We start from the raw sequence: 16,551 nt of genomic DNA, 5'->3' as shown, positions 1-16,551 counted from the left end.
TCTTCATCTTCAGTCGTGTCAAAATGAATGTCTGAGACTACTTCTTCATCAGGCCAATTCGAATGTTACCTACGTTAGAATTGGTCGTCATCAAAATGATGTCATTCAGTTATCGTGCATTTCGCTCTTACTTGTCCGTACATGTCTTGCCGCGAGCGAGACACACGATAGCTAAATAATATCATGCAGATATCATTCTAATGTCAGAGTACGTTCGAATCGGTCTAATATAATTTACCGCGAACATCGAAATTTCGTTATCTGCCTCTCGTTAGAGTGTTAACTTGCACATTGGAGCGATATAGAGATAATGAAATTTCGCTTTTCGCGGTAGGCCCTTTGATTGCAACAATCAGCTTGAGCCGCTCGCACTATTCGAGAAAGAGAATGAAAGAGCGAACTTCTTTTAAATTAAAAGGAAGATTTGGCACTTATGTTTGTAAACATTTATTAGAAACAAATAATTTTGAATATTTAAAGTCTTAAATTCGTGCGCATGAGATGCCTGATGGGGACGACTGAAAGTCGTACCAAAATTTGAAAACCGCATCAAACCATACCATAACAAAAATCAGAATCGGCCCCCATTACATGAATGCCACGAGAGACAGATAAAGCGTGGGAACGTCCATGTGCAATATCGGCTTGAACTGACGTAAAAACACAATATACATGTCCATAAATAGGTAAAGCTTTGTATAAAGGTTTCTATTGTGTTTCGATGTAAATATGTAAACAAAAGTATAAGGATACCCTATACTTGATAAATAAGGTTAACCTTTTCATGTAGCAGGCCCTCATTATTTAATCTCCTGTTTTTCAAATCAGAGCGCTTTTACGATGAATAGGTATCTATTGCGTTTTACTTGTAATTGCTTGTATTTACCTTGTCCCTTCTTACAGTCTGTCTGTATCAGGTATTTAAAAGAATGTAAACAAACCACAATTAGGTATTTTATTGGGCAAGAAAATTCTTCCAGTAAATTAATTTAACTCGAAATGCCTAAACATTACAGAAGTTTTACTACGATATAATATTACTCACTCGACGGAACAACGAAGCTGCTGTAATAGTGCTATTTTGTTAATAGGAATATATTGGAATGATTTGATAATCAATAGTAAATTCGTTTTGTAATATGTGCTATTACTTCGCCGTAGTAAAGAACCTAAAACGAGATCGAATATTTAGCCATTTGGGGGTCATGAAAACATTACACGATTAAATAAAATAGGTTGTTTTTTACTTTATTAATTTATAACACGTGATGCTAGTCAAAATTTTAAATTGAATGTTTATAGAAAATTCATTATATTTTATCAAAATGTATTATGATGGCTCACCAGGTATTGTAGGTACTCGTATTGATCAAGTTTCGTTACTAACACTTGTATGAGGTATGCCTGAATTAAATGATTATTTAATTTAATTTAAAGCCAGAACGATGAAGGAATAGATCCAAGCAGATTTCTATTTGGTTGGGTAACCGACAAATGATTCAAGAACCCGAAAATGTAAAAACACATTGTTTACATTTATTTAGCTACCTAAAAATACAGACTATAGTAAATAAGTATTTAATAATGTGTAAAAATCTTAAAACGTGAAAGCGTTATAGGTACCTTTTGTCAATAGATTCGTTTATTTCGTGTCGCGGATGAAACAGGCTACATTAAAACTGATTACTGGAGAAAAATGCAGTGTAAAAATTCCCTTTAAGTGAGTAAAGCAAGCAATAAATGTGACCCATCAGCCAGACAGGCAACAAACAGGTCACATGTTATAAATTACCTACTTACATGCAATTTGGCGGCTGGGCTCCTCATTACTGCAAACGATGGGCATCTTAAAGGGCTTCCTCCTTCTTACCATCGTTTGCCGAGCACGGGCGAGTGAGTGATACAGGTAGCCAATATAAATCTGACTTCCAGATCTGTAACTAAGTTTTTTTATACCACGGCGGTGGCAAACAAGCATGCAGCCCGCCTGGTGTAAAGAAGGGGCGCAAAGCCAGGAAATTAGAAAGGGACAAAAAATATGGCGCTCGCGCGGGTTCCACATCAACTCCGAAAGTATAAGTACTGCAGGGCTATTATGGTCGATTTTATAAATGATATGGCTGTATAAATGATAATATAACTAACATTTTATCCAGTTTTTATTGATTTGACGTCTTTTCCACTTTTGACAGCGATAGATGTTAAATGATTTACTGCATAACATGGTCGGTGGATAATTTGTCATTTGTCTAAATTTCTGACTTAAACTTAGTTGATAAGTGGATAAGTTAAATGATATAAATGACACTTGTCTAGATTTATATCGTTTTATAGCATTTATACCGTTTTGTCTACTTTTGACAGCGATAGACGGTAAATGGCAACGTTTGTTGAATAATTAAATATATAGTCGAGTTTTGACGGCTAGACTTTGATTATTTTATCCTAGTGCTCACTGGGTCACGATAAGTGCTCTTGTGCTATATAAATGGTGCAAAATACAAATTTTTGGAGTTAAATATCAGTAAGTATCTGTGTTTTTCATTATATATACAATCAAACTCATTTATTTACATATAACATTATCAATACATTTTTCAGGGATGGCAAGATATCATTTCTTCTTGGCAGCTGCTGCTATCGAAGAAAAACAAGACAGAAAACTTCAACGCCGGGCCATAAGGGATGCATGCAACCCGTTTGATAAGCCCGACGAGGAGTTATGGCGCATATATAGGGTGCGGAAAGAATTAGCACTCTATGTGTGCTGAACTTGACGCCGACCTCAAGCCTCAACATGGCGATGGATTGCCGGCACATCTTAAAGTAAAGATATAATGTTGCACTATTCCTCAAATCATTCCCGTTACCTTTACCACCTTGATCATAATCATTATTTCATAATGATATACCTACTTACAAGTCTTTGTTTTAGGTTTTAACATCACTGCACCTATTGGCTGACGGTAGTTACTAACGGGGAACTGGACAAGACCATGGCTTGTCCATTGCTCAGTCTACCGTCAGCCGGTACTTGGATCAATTTGTAATTGTGGTGAATAGAAGGTATGTCCATTTTGGTACAGAATACCACTGACACCGGAGATAAGAAGGTAAAAAAATACAAGTATGGATGTGCAGTGAGACATATGAAGGCAAAAAGACGCAGTCAGTAACAAAATATTTATATTTATTTTCTTACGTAGATTTTTAGGGACCATGAAGTACAAATGAGGCTTGAATGTGGATTTTTGTGGTATTTGAAGTGTTTCTACCTAAATATTTCAATGCAGAATCATACCTTATTTTTGTTATTATATGCAACTTCTTTACCACTCTTACATATGTATTTATGTAAGTATTATTCAATGCTACGTGTAGCTAAAGTACCAAATCATGAAAGTGTTGGATTGTTTACAGACTCAAGGACACTTGGATAGTCTTCCCAGAAAATGAGAGGTATTCAGGAGGCATATGGGGTTGCTAACATTTTAGGCACAGTAGACTGCACCCAAGTAAAAATATTTCCATAACCTTTACCGCATGGCGTACAGTTTCTAAACAGAAAAGGAATTCATTCGCTAAACGTTCAGTTGGTATGTAATAACTGCAAAATCATAATTAGAAATTTTAGAATAAATCGAATGGATGGACAGAATCGATATTTTCTTGTAAACCGTAAGATCGCCAAAGTAATCCCTGACAACACCAATGGGGATTACTTTGAATCGGGATTAGTACGTTTTGTTACAACTCATCTATCATTCATTCTGCTAAATCGGATACAAATAGGTAGTCAAATACTGTTTTGTAATTTCTAAAATATTAAGAGATTACATATACATATAACCGTTGTTATAATATTTTAAGTATAAATATTTGTGAAATGTTTGACGTTTTCCGCGATTAGGTACATAGATACCCAGAGTCGTTCCATGCAAGTCACCTGTTAGTTTTACGTGATGTATCTGCAAAATTGCATGGACATTGGACACATTATGAATAAATTAAATTTAGGTTTACCTACCATGTTTAGGGCTCCACTCCTCAAATTTTCTCTGCGGTGACCGAACACATACCCATGTACATGGATTTTTTTAAATGGGAGACTGGGGGCAGCTGCCTACCATATCCATTGAAAAAGTATTGTACCTACGTTGGTTGCTCTTAAAGACTAAGAATTGTTATTAGAGAAAAGTGGTTTACAAATACCTTAACTAGGATTCCTTGTGTTTCAGGCAGAAATGGACAATATGAATATTTTTTTAACTATTCACTTAATTATAAAATCTTAACGTCATAATGTGTTGAGAAAATAACTTGTGAGACTTCTAATTGTTTTTGCTGCAATTACCTTATATCTTGCGATTAGCTTAATCAAAGTAGTTTTAATGCAACAATATGATATTGTGATCAGAAATTTTAATATAAACTGACGATAAGGCACCGACTTCAAACATATTAGTTGGTAATGCATATACTTAAAAAAGTATAATATTTTATTTTATCCTTTTTGAAGTCGGTTTACTTTTTTTGTAAAAAGTTTTTTTGATTATTTTACTTTATATGTATATAGGTTTTTCTTTTTTCCAGTAATCTTCCAATAAAAGGCGAACCTGAAGCGGAAATGGAAGGGGGCGCTGCTCGAGGGATGCATTACATGCAGAGAAGCGTGCCCTATTAATAAATAAATATTTCGCCTAGTATTATTTTATTTTGTTATGTTCATTAACACTGCCTTCCTGAAAACATTCTGAGGAAACCGGACTAGCCCCAAGAGGTCATCCATTAATTAGATCACACGTTAAGGGGGGAGAGGGGGTCAAGAAAATGTGCCATGTTGTGACTAGAGAGAGGGGAAGTCATAAACTTTGTGACGTCATAAGTCGTAACTCATAAGTCATTCATTTACGAAATATAAGGTATACATAGGATGATGCAGTTCATAGTTAACTGAGCCAAGCTAACAATAAGCACGGCATGGGATCGAATTTAAACGGTTGTGAGTCTAACTTTAGCAAAAAAGAAATATGACTAGCGTGAATGCTCACATGAACTAGACATGATTGAAAATGAAGACCTAATAGGTTCTCCGAAACATGTCGCACAAGTGTCAAAAATAACGTGAGTTAGTTAAACCGTAGTGTTTAACTTACGGTGTGGGCTGTCATTAGATAGGTCTTTTAAAACAAATATGGGTCTTTCATGACAATTTTTAGATAAAGATAATATTTTTGTAAATAATCGCTCTGAAAGAAAAAAGAAGAGTCCCTCCCTCTAACTTTCGAACCATATGTTGGGTCCAAATAATAGGTATGACAAAAAATCATACATTCAACTTGGAACACACGACTGGCTATTGGCAGGTCTCGACATTTTTTTTTTTTTAAGAGCTCTCAGAGGATAGCTTATTATGCAATAACTTTAGTTTTGTACTAATTTAAATTAAATTATGAGCAGGCTCAATCAAGGGGTTCTGGAGCTATATAAGAGCCTAGAAACCCAAAAGCTATTTGTGAGGGGTCTTATTGCTATTCTAGTCAACTTGTTTGCAAGAAAGTGTGGTCGGCGGTATCAAATGAAAAAGCCCGGCTTACACGTTTTTGATATTGTTTTTAAATGTACCATTTTACATAATTAGCAAGATAAACGAATTCAAAATTACATAATATAGTCATTTGACAAGAAACGTAACCGTTTACCACAGATACGGTCTTTTTAAATCTCTATGGTGACTTGAAACTATACCTACTCAAACACACCCAGTTTGGCAGTAGAAAAAGGCGCAAAGCTTAAATTTTATATGGGAGACCCTTTGCGCCTATATTTTTAAAAATTTACCGCCTTTTTTCTACTGACCAAGTTGCTGTACCAGAGTTTATCATTTTCCGAGTAAGTAGGTGCAACAAATGCAATCGCTATACATAATTTTTGGCAAACCGCGAGTTCTCAGTTCCGGGCGAAAAACTATTGAAGGAAAACTATAGCGAACTCTGCCGTATAGGTACTAAATCATCCACATCGCAATGGAATGCGGTGCAACGCCAGTGTGAAGACCGCCTTACGTTAATTTCACTCAATAGGCACAGTCCGTACCAAAAGTAACTCATCGTGTGAAATGTTGGAAATGATCTACACGCTTAATTTTGAACACCTTACACGCTTCACTACATTTGCCTGTCTTTCAAACCTTAAAACGTGCCTTCAAATCTAAGCGAGCAATGATTCCCCATTTGCTATGTATGAATTGTAGACACAACTTATCATTAAGCGAACTATTTATTAAAAGACGTCTTAATTAAACACAATAAGAATCTATTTTGCAAACTCTTAAATCATGGATAACTTTTAACTATCAATGTCAAATTTGGATAAGTGGTAATATGTCATTTAACCAACTATTCATTAAAATACGCTTTAAGTATACTTGTTTACGATTTATTTTTCAAAAGCACAAACCATGGATAATTTTTAACTGTTAATGTCATATGAAGATAAGTGGTAGAATGTGATTTAATCATCTATTCTTTAAAATACGCCTTAAGGCATAGAGTTTAAAATTCATTTTTCAAAACCTCAAAATATGTCGCGCTATCATTAGTCAATTATAGGTTACCCTCGCGACTTTATACCGAATTAAGTCACTTATCAGATAATCGCCAATCCAAGCATTAAATGATTAATGATATAATGACAAAACCATCATAGGCCGGCTGCAGGACAATCATGGTCGATTAGATAAATGATAGGGATGTATAAATGATAATATAACTAACATTTTATCCAGTTTTTATTGATTTGACGTCTTTTGCACTTTTAACAGCGATAGATGTTAAATGATTTACTGCATAAGATGGTCGGTGGATAGTTTGTCATTTGTCTAAATTTCTAACTTAAACTTAATTGATAGGTAAGTTAAATGATATAAATGACACTTGTCTAGATTTATACCGTTTTCTAGCATTTATACCGTTTTGACTACTTTGACAGCGATAGATGGTAAATAGCAACGTTTGTTGGATAATTAGATATACATATAGTCGAGTTTTGACGGCTAGACTTTGATTATTTTATCCTAGTGCTCACTGGACCACGATAAGTGCTCTTGTGCTATATAAATATTGAAAAATACAATTTTTTTGGAGTAAATATCAGTAACTATCTTTTTTTTTTTCATTATATATACAATTTGCACTCCATTTGTAAATAAATATAACATTATCAATACATTTTATTAAGGATGGCAAGATATCATTTCTTCTTGGCAACTGCTGCTCTCGAAGAAAAACAAAATAGAAAACTTCAACGCCGGGCCATAAGGGATGCATGCAACCCATTTGATATGCCCGACGAGGAGTTTCGGCACATATATAGAGTGCGCAAAGAATTAGCACTCTCTTTGTGTGCTGAACATGACGCCGACCCCAAAGTCCTCAAACCTCAACATGGCGATGGACTGCCGGCACATCTTAAAGTAAAGATAATATTATAATGTTGCACTATTCCTCAAATAATTCCCGTTTCCTTTTTCACCACCTTGATCATAATTCTCTCATCATCATCAAAAGCTATTTGTGAGGGGTTTTATTGCTATTCTAGTAATTCTAGTCAACTTGTTTGCAAGAAAGTGTGGTCGAGTTTGATATCAAATGAAAAAGCCATGTTTACACATTTTTAATATTGTTTTTAAATGCACCATTCTAAATATTAGGTCATTACCTATGAAATTGGCGTTTTGTATGGAGAACTTTAACAAAATTCGATTTTTCATACAATGAATTTTGCGGATTATTTTGTGATGGCATTTTCAAACCAAACAAATTTTTGCCAGTTGGTAGAGAATGCCTCAAGACATTAAGTTCGCCTATTGTACGTTATACTTATATTTGTGCAATAAAGTTTAAATAAATAAATAAAGAGCACAAAGATGTCTAATTAAAATCATGCTTTCGAAGCCGTAAAAAGTATCTAAATCCGGATTTCGAGACATGACCGCTTCAAGTTTGGTTTCTACGGGTAAACTAGTAATATGTCAATGGTCACATATTACATTCCTGTAAACGAGTTAAAACCACCTCGATTATATTCAAAATTTCATGATTAAAATCGAATTCTTTTTAGGGTTCCGTAGCCAAATGGCATAAAACGGAACCCTTATAGTTTCGCCATGTCCGTCTGTCTGTCTGTCTGTCTGTCCGAGGCTTTGATCCGTGGTCGTTAGTGCTAGAAAGCTGAAATTTGGCATGGATATATAAATCAATAAAGCCGACAAAGTCGTACAATAAAATCTAAAAATTTAATTTTTTTTAGGGTACCTACACGTAAAGTGGGGGTGAAATTTTTTTTTCGCTTCATCCCTAGAGTGTGGGGTATCGTTGGAAAGGTCTTTCAAAACTAATAGGGGTTTTCAAGAAACATTTTTTGATAAAGTGAATATATTCAGAGATAATCGCTACGAAAGAAAAAAAAATGTGTCCCCCCCCTCTAACTTTTGAACCATAGGTCCAAAAAATATGAAAAAAAATCGTGGAAGTAGAGCTTAAGAAAGACATTAAATGAAAACTATAGCGGACATGATCAGTTTAGCTGTTTTTGAGTTATCGCAAAAAGTTTTCCCTTCATAGTAAAAAGACTTATTTTAATTAGGTACTGATTATGCAAATTTGCCTATTTGTTTAACTCGGGTGAAAGGTACTGTTTCGTCCTTTGGTTAACAATTTACTATAATTTAAGCTCCAGTTTAGCTTATTGTGACGGAAGAGTAACTACGGAACCCTACACTGAGCGTGGCCCGACATGCTCTTGGCCGGTTATTTAATGTTGGGTGCACTCTACTAGGAGACTTTAATAAAACTTTTTTCAAGTTAGCGATCGGGGTGTCTACATCCGGATATTGACATCTTATTTGCTCTGCCACCCGATGCAGAGCATGAGCGAAGCATGTAATATATTTCATTTTCGGTAAAACACTTTTAAAATTCGCCCCGCCTTCAACATATACGCAACGCTATCAGTACATAATAGAAGCATATTATCGAGTTGATTTTCATAGGATTTACCCCACATATTTTCAATTTTGTAAAACATGTTTAGGTATTTATTTATTATTCAATTAATACCCTGGTGACCTCACGTGCGCATAATTTAAAAAAATACTAAAGCAAAACAGCATGATATAATTTATCCAATTTCCACTCAGAAAGTAAATTCTATAGAATAGAAACAGGTGAAAGAATTTTTGAAATCGGATGAGCAGTTCCAGAGATCAACCCCTACATACAAACATACAATTCAATAACCTCTACCTCTACCACAGACTCACAAACGATACCTATTTTTTAAATAGGTATTGAAAATATACATGAAATATCGAAAGCTTTTCAGACAATAAATTCATGAAGAAAAACCTTCCATTTTTAGGGTTCCGTAGCCAAATGGCAAAAAACGGAACCCTTATAGATTCGTCATGTCCGTCTGTCTGTCCGATTCTGTCACAGCCACTTTTTTCCGAAACTATAAAAGCTATACTGTTCAAACTTGGTAAGTAGATGTATTCTATGAACCGCATTATGATGTTCACACAAAAATAGAAAAAAAACAATAAATTTTGGGGGTTCCCCATACTTAGAACTGAAACTCAAAAAATCTTTTTTCATCAAACTCATACGTGTGGGGTATCTATGGATAGGTCTTTAAAAATGATATTGAGGTTTCTAATATCATTTTTTTCTAAACTGAAAAGTTTGCGCGAGAGACACTTCCAAAGTGGTAAAAAGTGTGTCCCCCCCCCCGTAACTTCTAAAATAACAGAATGAAAAATCTAAAAAAAATATATGATATACATTGCCATGCAAACTTCCACCGAAAATTGGTTCGAACGAGATCTAGTAAGTAGTTTTTTTTTAATACGTCATAAAAAATTAAAAAAAAAAAATTTTTCATCAAACCCATACGTGTGGGGTATCTATGGATAGGTCTTCAAAAATGATATTTAGGTTTCTAATATCATTTTTTTCTAAACTGAATAGTTTGCGCGAGAGACACTTCCAAAGTGAAAAAATGTGTGTCCCCCCCCCTGTAACTTCTAAAATAACAGAATGAAAAATCTAAAAAAAATATATGATATACATTGCCATGCAAACTTCCACCGAAAATTGGTTCGAACGAGATCTAGTAAGTAGTTTTTTTTTAATACGTCATAAAAATTTAAAAAAAAAATTTTTTTCATCAAACCCATACGTGTGGGGTATCTATGGATAGGTCTTCAAAAATGATATTTAGGTTTCTAATATAATTTTTTTCTAAACTGAATAGTTTGCGCGAGAGACACTTCCAAAGTGAAAAAATGTGTGTCCCCCCCCTGTAACTTCTAAAATAACAGAATGAAAAATCTAAAAAAAATATATGATATACATTACCATGCAAACTTCCACCGAAAATTGGTTTGAACGAGATCTAGTGAATAGTTTTTTTTTAATACGTCAATAAATTAAAAAAAATTTTTTTTCATCAAACCCATACGTGTGGGGTATCTATGGATAGGTCTTCAAAAATGATATTTAGGTTCCTAACATCATTTTTTTCTAAACTGAATAGTTTGCGCGAGAGACAGTTCCAAAGTGGTAAAATGTGTGTCCAAAGTGGTAAAATGTTGAACAAGATCTAGCAAGTAGATTTTTTTTTAATACGTCTTAAATGGTACGGAACCCTTCATGCGCGAGTCCGACTCGCACTTGGCCGCTTTTTTTTTCTAAACGAAATAATAGTATTACACGCGAAACCGGTCACTATGCCTTGAAGCAACTATCAGTGTTGCTGTCAAAAAAGAAAAAATAACAGCAAAGTTGTTATTCAACTCGTTAAAAGAAGCACTTTAGTAGCGGATGGAAGTTATAATCAAAGTCGGCCCGCAAATCAAAGTAACCCCGGTTAACGGTAAGTCACTAATGAATTAATACTTACATATGAGTGTCAAGAAATTGTCACATGTATTGATAAAAAAAACATGAGTTGTTACTTCCCTAAATAATACATATTAAATGGTGATAAACTAATAAAGCTAAACTGTTTTTACAGGAAACAAAGATACTTAATGCGTGATGTTGTTTCTTAGGCACTTTGTCTACTAATGGCCATTACAATATGATATCGGGTACCACACCTGACCCCCTACCCCATCTTATCCTGGACTACCCTTCTTACTAAAATTTATAAATGAACTCCACTCATGTTGCATCTTAAAACGGATGTTTGCAGTGTCTATTACGCCCTCATAAGTAGGAAAGACCTAAGGCGAGTCGCACATTGAAACACTTTTTGATAAGAATTTTTCTCGTTTTATTAGAACACTAAGGTATACTAACTACGCAAGGACAATCACGACCCTCAAAATTGTATGAGAACGCGCTTAGATATACAAATCAGTCAGTAGGCGTATTCTGGTTGCAACAACAGGTTAGGTTAGGTTAGGATTTGTTTCTGGTTGAAGAAATGTCACTTTTCATACCCGTAACAAATCCAGATCAAATTCATAACTTGTAAATACAATCGCAATAATAATAATATTAATAATATTACGCCTCCAGGATTGAGATATATAAACGTGTTTGTGTTTGTACGTTAGACACTAGATCTAGAAATAAAGTCGTTAGAAATAATTTTTATACCTTTTCATACAAAATAAAACCAGCCAAGAGCATATCGGGCCCTGCTCAGTGTAGGGTTCCGTAGTTACTCTTCCGTCACAATACGCTAAACTGGAGCTTAAAGTATAGTACAATAGATTGTTAAGCATGGGATGAAACGGTACCTTTCACGCGAGTTAAACAAATAGGCACATTTGCATATGCAGTATCTAATTAAAGTAACAGATTTACTTACTTGCAATCGGAGACTTTGCATGTCTAAAGATAAATATCCCATAACGAATATCATTTAGATTACTATATAGATGAATAAAACACATATTTTAGCAAACTGCAGTAGTTTTAAAATGATTATTTCATTAAAGCATGAAAAAGTAAAGTATAACATTAAGTCCTAGTAAATAATGCATCGTACGTGAGTGAGTGAATAAATTAATATAAAATTAGCGTACATAACTATCGTAAGTATGTGGACGGAAGAAAACGAGACCTCGCACTATTCGCTCGTCATTCGCCTCGCCACTCGCACCCGCACATGCGAACAACGGACCCGTGTTTCACCACTGTGGCCACTGTCACCTAATAAGGCCGCCGTACATTGCTGATCCAACAAGTAAATATAACCGATGTTAAAGATGTTTTCTTGACCGCATTCAGAGGATAAAATGTCATACAAAGTTTTCTAAAATCGGTCTTGTTTTAGAGATAATGTAAATTCTTGTAAAAGAAACTGTTATACTTACCTATTTTAGACCTACCGCTTCTTATGACCTTAGAAATGCGTGGTTAAAATCTGTCGGGTTTTACCAGCCCACGGTGTATATTGACGCTACCTACGTATAGTACTGTCCTTACTTACCCGGAAATGCACAGAAAATTCTGTCAGGTGTCAATTGTCAGCGTGCTGAAATAGACGCTTGGGGGCCTAGCCAAGATGACAATCGTTTGCGCTACGAGAACGGAACGCGTCTCTCTATCACTCTTCCATATTAGTGCGATAGAGAGACAAATAGCGTTTCCTTGTCGTGGCGCAAACAATTGTAATTATGGCTAGGCCCTGTGACCTAGTATTCAATGAGCGACCAGCCTAAAACTTATGAGGAAGCACAGCGGGGATGTATTACGATGCACTAAAGGTTTTCAAAGGGAGAAAGGAAGCAAATTTTCCGTAAAGGCTCTCAATAAAGCTCGCATTTCCATAAAAACACTGTTATATTCTGTCCTCTTCATTTGTAAATTGCATGGTATATATCTCAGCTTTACAAATAGCGAGTCTGCATTCTGTTTATTCAATATCATTTATTCACCTACTTAAAAGGAAATTGGACCACGAAACGAATTATTTTTAACTGAAAAGGATATTTGCCGGTCGGACCGATATTAGCCCATAATTCCATAATTTCCATTTTGTACCCGTAGTCTTTAAGAGGGACGTACTCGCTCATATAAAAAGAGAAAATGTTTTTCTACTTCTAAATATTTCATAAATATTCCATGATTTTTAGTATTTTATTGACAAAATGAAAAACTAGCCATAGGTTGTCCTTTTTTTTTCAAACTTTGCAAAAAATAGAATTTTATATTTATTTATTTTTCAAAATGAGCGAAATTGCAAAGTGATTTATTAAGATTTCGTGGAAACGGTTTTCTCCCGAAATGGAATTTCATAGAAAAAGTACCTACCGTTATATCGTCAGGATCGCAAAGCTATTCTTCCGTCTTAATAACTAACATATAATATGATATTACTTACTGTAGAAGCGAATTGGTCTGCCAGCATGACCGTTTCAATTACCCTATACACGATGAATGAATGCTGATTATTTTCCCTCGCTTTTACGAAAAATTGTAGTAGATTATTTTAGGCTAAAATAAAACATTATTGTATGTAAAAAAAAAGAAGGTTCTCAGTTTGACGCGTATGTTTGTAATACGCATTAAAATTCAATAAATTATCGAGAGGGTCTCTATTTGTTAGCTTCGGGTCTGCGTATACCTCCCAAAGCTCCGGTATTCCATTGTCCCTTATTGGAAAGATATCCAAATTAAATATTTAAAAAAAAATGCCCAAGCCCAAGCCGCGACTCCGGTGACAAGTGCTTCGTACCATCATACGCACCGTTATCACAGATTAAATTATGGCATTAGCCTGCAAAAGTTGCAAAGAAGAAAGAGAAATGCAATATGTATGTACCTCATTGGTCAAAATAAAGATTCGAAACACAATCAAATAGAAGGCCTTATTAAAGGCCACTGCGCTATATGTATAAGCTATAAGGCTTCTACATTAGACGTACAAAGTTTACAGAAAAGTCATTGCTGAAAAGTATTTCGTAAGTGGTAAGTTACTTTAGTAAGTGGTCGACGTTTTTCCCAAAGAGCATATAATCACTACGTTTTAAGAGACGGGACTTCCATACTAGCGAGTGGAATCCCTTTGTTTCGCAAATCATTACCAAAATGTACGACAAAGAACTGTCAAAGAACCATAGTACCAACATAAGCAATTTAAATAGTGTAGTACGCTACACGCTTGCGTTTCTTATCGATATCGATAAAATGGGGAGGGTTGAAATATAGACTCTTGTCTACAAATTTTGTACTCGAAATCAAATTAGGATCGAGTCCACATTTAAGTTGTATGTTATATAGTGGATAGTTCTATGAGTGGACTGATACGTGGTCGAGCTTAATGTGGACTCGATTTTTTTAGAACACCTTGTTGGTCTTCACCACTAGGAAGGATCAAAGTAGCACTTTTTTTCCCTACTAAGAGGGATCACTTTTTTCCTCTTTTTGCATACTTCTTAGGTTAAATTATTCATTTAATTACCATTAATTAAATTTATTTATTTATTTTTACCATAATAATTTCCTCATAGGTGATGTGAAAAGCAGTATGTAAATTTATCACGTAGTAGCAAAAATATTTTTACCTTAGGGTGGTATTCCACCTATCCAATTTCTTGGTCCAATGTCATTGCGTCTCACTCTGTCATTAATCAAAATGTGAGACGCAATACACATTAGACAAAGAAATTGCATAGGTGGAATACCACCCATAGGCGTTAACACTTGAATCCCTCACTACGCTAGGATTCTATTTTAGAATACCTCACGCTCAGATTGTAATTATAAAATCCTTCACTATTTTTTTCTTAATTTTTTATTTATTAAAAGCACTATTTTCATAATGATCTGCAGATACATGTTTCAATAAATGTAACTTTTCTATGGGAAGATGTATCAGGTCTTCGTTCCCAACAAATTTAACCCACTGCCTGCATCTGAAAACATACAGCCTTGGTTATGTACAGTTTATATTCCAAGTGTTTGCTAATGAGATGATCAACTGATTACATAGCGCTAATATGCATCTATAAATCAAATCAAATATGTTAAATAATGACCATTAATGCATAGATGATAGATAATTTTCCACTGAAAATCTTCGACGAATTAATTTTGTGTCATATTGCATGCAAGTTCTCAGGAAATTTCACATATTTTATTTAATTACTTACACTGATATACAAATAAACATACAATTATCGATAGTTTTAGTACATCCCTAGTTCACAACTAAAAATAATATAAAATATCAAATTTTCGATGTGTTTAAAGCCTGCTGCACCAAAATAAGGTCAAAAGTATCTAAAGCAATACGTACCGGTCTTTATCCAATGGAAATTTCGCCATAAAATCCCTTTTTTCGTGATTTTCTCGAGTGGCTCGCTTGCCACATATTTCACACTTAGTAAACCGTTTTCTCGGTGGCATTCTAACAAACTCGTTCTTTACTCTGATCACGGTTCACTATTTTCGATATTTTCACTAAATAATAAAGAAATTGCATGAAATACCCGAACAAAACATTGAAGCCTTCATAACAAACAAAACAATTAGGCTGACAGTTGACTTGATGTAAACTTGACAGAATAAATAGCACTGACGTTTTATTTTTCTTCGTTGGCAAAGATTTGCGAAACAAGTTCCATACAAAACTTATTTTGTTCCTAGTTGCGTCAGCCTGGTTTTTCCATACAAACGTAGTCCCCATTTTTCTACCAATTTATTGTACTCGTACTATCGGGAGCGTTGACGGTGAACCACTTGAAAAAAAATACTCGATCCTTGCAACGAGCTATGCTATGCCCCTTCGTTGAACTGTTTTGCATTTTTTGATTATTGCATTAGGAGCTAATAACAAATTCCTTGCAATTTTTTAAGTCACTAACTATTATAATAATTAAAAAAGCATAAAAAACGAGGGGGCTTAGCTGTGGTTAATAACCATCAAATTTTGTATAAATATTTTCTATAGTAATGTTAAAATCCAGAAAGTAAATAGAGTAACTTCGGGGGTCAGAATATTCACATGGGGGGTATGTGCTTTCGTTGCGCAATAAAATAAAGATAAGCTAAGATAAGATAAAGATAAATTAAGATAAGATAAAGATAGTTTAATATGCAAGTAGGCATATTACAATGCGCTTATGAACGTCAAATAAAGCTACACCGGCAATGTACTATTTCACCACACCAACAGTAACAGTAACAGGTAAAGGCCCTCTTGATTGTTCAAAAATTAAATGACAAAGTTGCATTTTATCCACATGTGGGGCAAAATAATCAGATGCAAATTGTAAGTTTTTTCCTTGTGAAAGTAGAATTGACTTAAATGATGATTTTGAATGATATTTTTGAAGTGAAAACTTCTTTAGCGGCGCTCTGCACTTTTTGTGATGGGGAAAAAAATGTTAAAGTTGCCTCTACCTTCCATAGTAAGACGGACACGTGACATCATGGTGACGTGCAAATTGAATTGGGTGTCCATGATTATAGATACTCAAATTTTTCGTTACCAAAAAGTTAAATAACAGAAAAGAAGCGTGATTGTTTTACT

The sequence above is a fragment of the Cydia pomonella genome, chromosome 4 (genome assembly GCF_033807575.1).
Source record: "Cydia pomonella isolate Wapato2018A chromosome 4, ilCydPomo1, whole genome shotgun sequence".
NCBI lineage: Eukaryota > Metazoa > Arthropoda > Insecta > Lepidoptera > Tortricidae > Cydia > Cydia pomonella.
The sequence above is the reverse complement of the archived record's forward strand: the minus strand, read 5'-3'. Positions refer to the sequence as shown.